The sequence below is a fragment of the Oculina patagonica genome, chromosome 2 (genome assembly GCF_052425735.1).
Source record: "Oculina patagonica isolate OP01 chromosome 2, crgOcupat, whole genome shotgun sequence".
NCBI classification, from domain to species: Eukaryota; Metazoa; Cnidaria; class Anthozoa; order Scleractinia; family Oculinidae; genus Oculina; species Oculina patagonica.
This window is the reverse complement of record NC_135759.1, coordinates 9322188-9328147: the sequence shown is the minus strand read 5'-3', so window position 1 is coordinate 9328147 and position 5960 is coordinate 9322188. Positions and strand designations below refer to the sequence as shown.

Here is a 5960-nt window from a genome sequence, read left to right as displayed (position 1 = left end):
ATAAGGTTAAAACAGTTCAGAAATGTTAACAAAATGAATACGATAGCATTTCGTGAAGACACAGAACCACCCACTGATTTAAAAACCCATTGTTTGTGTTGAACAATTGAGTAAAACAATGCAGTCCGATTTTCTAATAATTTACGCTTCATCCGTTACCTTGTTATGAAAATTCCATCACTGCACCCACAAAATGGTCAATTAACTTTTTTCCTAATACACCCTTTAAGCCGTAAAGGAAATCAAAATTTGATCAGTCACTCCAAACGAACTGTATATGAGCTACGATAAAAGGGTCAAGGTTAGAGATTTTATTGAAAGTGTGAGATGCACTCAAGAAATAAACAAACTTGGTTGATTTTGCGACGAATGATTTTTGTCATGCAAGCTGACGCATGTTACAAGCACAATACGCAAAAGGGAGACTAATTCCAAACGGAACTTTTAACCTCAAAACTTGAGTTATTAATGCTTCAGAGTTAAAGGTGTTCTTTGTCTCTCTATGTACTGAGTAAAATAATCCATAATCTTGGTGTTTCTGAACCATTAACTACGTTACATTGTGTATCTGCGTAGCAGCATTAATTTACTAACACTGAGCCTATAAAAAAGATAAATATAATTTTAATACCGTAAGGTAAACTTTAATTATTCACTGTATAAAGACGGAATAAAAAGACCAAGGTAATGAATTTTGTACAAAGATGTTAAACTATTCAAGAAAGTTTCTTTATTTTGGAGCAGACCTTTTACCGAACCTCAATATCTTACATTGGGTCTTTTATTATTGTTGCATGTGATAAATATACGACTATGTCTTCGATTTTTTTTTCTGCTACGAGCAAAACTAAGAACAGTTTAAGAAAATTTACTTTAGATTTCGTTGTCCAACAATCTGATTTAGAGTTCCTCCCAGTGATGTCAGGGAACAAGGGGACATGGCCATAAAATAATTGGAAACAAGCAAACAAAAGGAAACAAAGCCGGGAACACGGCGACAAAAGCTGTGTTTCTGAAATGTTAAGGAGTATGGATCATTACAATCGACAGACGTAAGGGAACACAAGGAAAATTTTAACCAAACATGGGAACAAGCCTCTCTCTCCTCCCTCCTCCCCACCCCCCTCATTTCAAGACTCAAAAACAACATCGGCGCGCCGAAAGCTATCAGAGGTTTTATAGCTTTTAAGGGTTTTTGTAGGTTTTATAGGACAGGTTTTTTAGCTTTTAGTCCTTGGCTGATCAATAACATGCCTCGCCTGTTACTAACTCAAGCCGAGGAGATAATATCAGATAAACAAAGAAGAATAGAAAAGAAAGGCGAGATTATGGAAATTTCTAGTATATTGTGGGCCTCATCGTCAGCATACAAATTCTCATTACTGTTCTGTACTTCTCTCAAAGTTCAAGTCAAGGGGGTTCGTTTAATCATGGTGAACATTTCATTAGTTAGCTCTTTGATTGTTTACAAATACGTTTCGGTGGCGACTAATTAGCTGCTTAAAGACTCTTCGAAGGGATGTAGACCTGTCACATGCGGCAAACCATAAGAAATAAATGAATTCCCGAGAAACTGAGGCAGGTTCTTCGCACGACGGACATTGAATTTCGCATTACGAATGACCTCTATCTTACGAGCTTTTTTTTTTCTTTTCTTTTTTTTTTATCAACTAATGGACCGTTCGTGTTGGGCGTTTAATTCCCCTTCAAATCAAATTATTATTAACAGGTTGAGCGCAGTCCTGCAATTTGAAACTTTCAAAGTTATTTGTTTCTAAAGACACTGTTATGCAGCTTCGCCGGGCAATAATAATCCATTGCCTTTATAAACATCAACCTTTGATCTGTCTAAAAGCTCTAATTATTCATGGCTGTGATTATAACTTGTCCAAGCCTTGTGCACCATCTAGGCAGTAATATGATACATGATATTGATAATGATGATGTTATCATAAAAGTAAAAATATGCTTAAACGTTGTTGACCCTTAGTTTTCCTTTTAATTTTCGCCAATTTGAAGTATGCATGAATTTTGATGACATTCGCGTACAGAAGCCTTTTTACAACCATTTAGCTTGTTGTTTGGTAAGCGACAAACAACATGATTGGAATAAAGTAATTGTGTTAACATCTAATTGTTTAAAATTAAGACAACAGAGAGCACAGTATTTACACGCGGATGACGTATAACCCGAGAATTCCGCTTTTCGCCTCATTGCGGATCACTGGCGTTCTTTGTAAACTCTAAGAAATGAAGAGAACTAATATGTGCAAACGGTCGAAGATTATCACTGTTACGAACTTGAAGTGTTGGTGATATAAGTTATTATTATTATTATTATTATTATTATTATTATTATTATTATTATTAACTAAATTGTTATTATTATTGTTGTTATTATTATTATTATTATTATTATTATTATTATTATTATTATTATTATTACAAGTGAAACCGGGGTGGGAGGGTCCAAACCAAAGAACCATCCTTGGGGGAGGTATGGATATTTTTTGGAACCACACCCTGTGGAACCACGCCTGTGCTGCAAAAAAACTTGACACATTAACTTAACCTGGAGTAAAATTTGTGGTCTGCGATAAAAATTATGTAAATTCTCTGTTATTTCATTATTTTTACATGTTTTTATTGAAACAAAAATGTTTTGTCATGAACCTCAGAATGGTTTTAAAACTTACATGTAATTAAGTGTCATATTTACATGAAGCCTTATTGGGTTCAAGGAGAAGCCACGAGCCAAGCAGCCCACACTGCCGGAGCTTTTCCCGGTTTCTGCAGCATTAAGCGGCTAGGAATATTTCTACTACCCCCTGAATGGGATGCTAGTGCACTGCAGGGTCCCCCCCCCAGCATTATGTCGCTGGTACCCATTGATACACCTGGGTGGAGAGAGGCACTATGAGAGTAAAGTGTCTTGCCCAAGAACATAACACAAGTGACCCTGGCCGGGGCTCGAACTCGGACCGCTCGATCCGGAGTCCGGTGCACTAACCATTAGGCAACCGCGCCTCCCATCTTATTGGGTTCTGGGATGTTCATATTATATAAAAAGCCATCAATGTCACTTTAGTATATTCAGGTTTAAACTGGCAACATGTGGGAATCAATCATGTGATAATTTTATTACATTGACACAGTGTGTATTTTTGAGTTCATTTTGACTAACAGGAATGCCCTTGCAAAGTCTTCCAAGTAACCTGTAAATAGAAACAAAACAAACAAAAAATTATTATTCTGCTGAAATTGCTATTTTCCAGCATGCAGACTGTATATTTAAATTAAATGGCCCTTTTCAGTGTGTGAAAACTGGCTGCTTTTATGTTAGGCCAGTGGATCCAATATTTTTTTCCACTTGCTACTGTAGATAGCCAAATGACATTTATGGATTTTTATTTTTTGTTGTAGTTGTTTCGAAAGAAACATATGGCTTCGGGTAAGCTTATAATGGTTTCACCTTGCCCAGTCTACTTAGGTCAGGCAAGGAAGAAATCAATTTTCTTTGCACCCTTCCTTTCATAAATTATTGCAGAAAAATGTCATATTATTTTAATAATCTTTAAAAATGTTTTGGACCCTAAAACTGAATTTTGTAATCTGTTCATTTCAAAGCATTACATCACTGAAATCTATGTTTGGAATTCTTGTAGAGCAAGTTTCCAACAAAAACTAAGCTGAAGTTTATTTAAATCGAATTTACAGCTACTGCTTGGCTAATTTTAATATGAGTTAAAAAAACTTGGGTCTTGACAAAGTGCGAGCCAACAAGTCAGGAGAGCCATTCCACTATATACAAATAGCACATTGGTTGGCTTAAAAAGCTCCCTGGTTAGCCTGAGTATAGTTAGCTGAGGTGGCTTCAGGTTATGCTATTTATTGGAGTTAGGTATTTTGGCTTGTATGGCACTTATGTGTCATGGAACATACGAGCCATGAAAGCCATTCCAGTTAGCCTACATAAGATTCCGGTTAGCCTATATAGTACTCTGGCTAGCCTTAAAAGCACTTTAGTTGCCAAAGGGTACATCATGTTGCTTGCAGTTAGCTTTATATTGGGATTAGGGTTTTCTGGCTTGCTTAAGTTTAACGCCTCACGATTTTTTACATTGCTACTTTAAAATGCTACTGTAGGTCATCCAACAACTGAAAATACAGGCCTTCAAAACAAACAGATTTTGTGTAAAGTAGACAAATGTCTGGACAAAAAGCAGATCTTAAATGCCTCAGGTAATGAATGTGTGTAGAGAAAAGGAAGGGAATTGCCAGAATTGACTGTCACATAACTATGTGTAAAACTAAGAGATCAACAATTACCTGAACGCCATAGTTAAACTCACTGAACAGTAATCCAGAATGTCCTGTCAAAACATTAGGCATTCTATTAGTCCCTGACCTGTAAACCACAAAATGCAAAGGAAACGTAAATCTATGTTTACCAATACAATAAAACATCATGGGAAGAACAAATTTTGAGTTAAGAAATGTCTCATTTATTAAACATACCCAAAAAGGCATTCCAAAACGTGAGTAGCACTGTTCAATTAAAGTCTAGATTAGCTACCAGGTTGACTGCAAGTAGTCTCTAGTCTTACTTAAAAAAAGAGATCACACTGAGCTGAAACGTTTCTTCCAATTTCAAAGGTATCACATAAAATCTTCCTGACGTAATTTTTCTTTGCGGTCTAAAATGGCCATTTGGTCAATATTTTGAGGAACATTTCCTCATGTATAAATAATGAAAGGATGCGAGTCTTATTAATTTGGAAAACAGTAGCTTAAAATTCAGATAACGAACATAAATAACAGTTGTATGCCTCGACGAAATGACTGCCATTTAATACTATCGCCTTGTTCTCACCATTTATTTTTTTACGCCTAGCCAGGCTTTAATTCCAGTAAGCTTAGTTGATAATCATGATAAACGTCGAAGACATAAGCTTTAACCAGTCTAAAAAAATCATTGTTCAATGAGAAACGCTCACCTCAGGTCCCTGTTAGTTTCTTTTGCCCACGTTTTCGCACGTTTCTACTCATTCCATATTCTTCTTTATCCGGAATACAAATAAAGGAGGTTTTCCCTACGTTTGGGGACTCGTTTTGATCGCGTCAAGAAGGAAAAACATCGACAAAACTGTCCTCTATAATTCAAAATTTTGTCGCATAGTCGCCATTTTGAAAATGCTCTTCATGAGCCCACAATACGGACCACGGGGAATCCGCTGGGGTGACAACCAGCAGGGGGAGGGGGAGGGGCAGCTATTTAACTTCTCCCCAGGCCCACTTCTTTCGTCTGGAAAATATTACATTCAACCTCGCGAAAAGCAATTGAAATGAGAAATAACTGACAACGCTATTATAAAGAGCATACACTCTTCCCTTTGGCAAAATTTTCTTTTATTCCTACCGCAAATTGTTGTTGAGAAGGAAGCCAACAAACTTTTCAGTTGTATTTTTTACTGCCGTCCTTTTTTAGGAAAAAGTAATAATGGCCATTTTTAAAAACACTATTTAAAAAGCTACAACTTGGCGTAAAAAAATCTTAAGAGAGAGATACAGGTAAAGTTTTCAAGCGAATTTAAAACTGCGGTCCGTTCTGGTCACGTGACCAATGACGTCATAACAATAAAAGTTATAAAAATGTATTTAACATATAAATATCTACCAACATGTAATTTTTTGCTTCCTCACATTTAATGCAACGCCAGATACGCACTTGTACCCAGACTCCCACTTTTTGAAAATTGTACATAGCCCCCTTAATTTTTTATATTTTTTTCGGTACCCGGGCAGTCTGAAATACCTCACACCAATGTGCTTCAAACTGCAATGACTGCTTTTTTAGTAACAAAATATCTTTGTCACAGTGAGCAAAAACGAACTTCAGGGCAATGTCACGTGACTAATGACGTCATCGTCCAACGACTTATACAAGAAGTAGTTTATGG

The 5960-nt window shown here is 36.4% G+C and overlaps 1 long non-coding RNA gene across 1 annotated transcript; it reads right to left on the bottom strand.

Moving 5' to 3' along the window:
* Positions 1-2856: 2856 nt before the first annotated feature.
* LOC144642988 (uncharacterized) lies at positions 2857-5623 on the bottom strand. Its single transcript, XR_013568823.1, has 3 exons — positions 4998-5623; positions 4330-4408; positions 2857-3215 (listed from the first exon to the last, which is right to left on the bottom strand). It is a non-coding gene; the product is annotated as an uncharacterized LOC144642988 (long non-coding RNA).
* Positions 5624-5960: the final 337 nt, after the last annotated feature.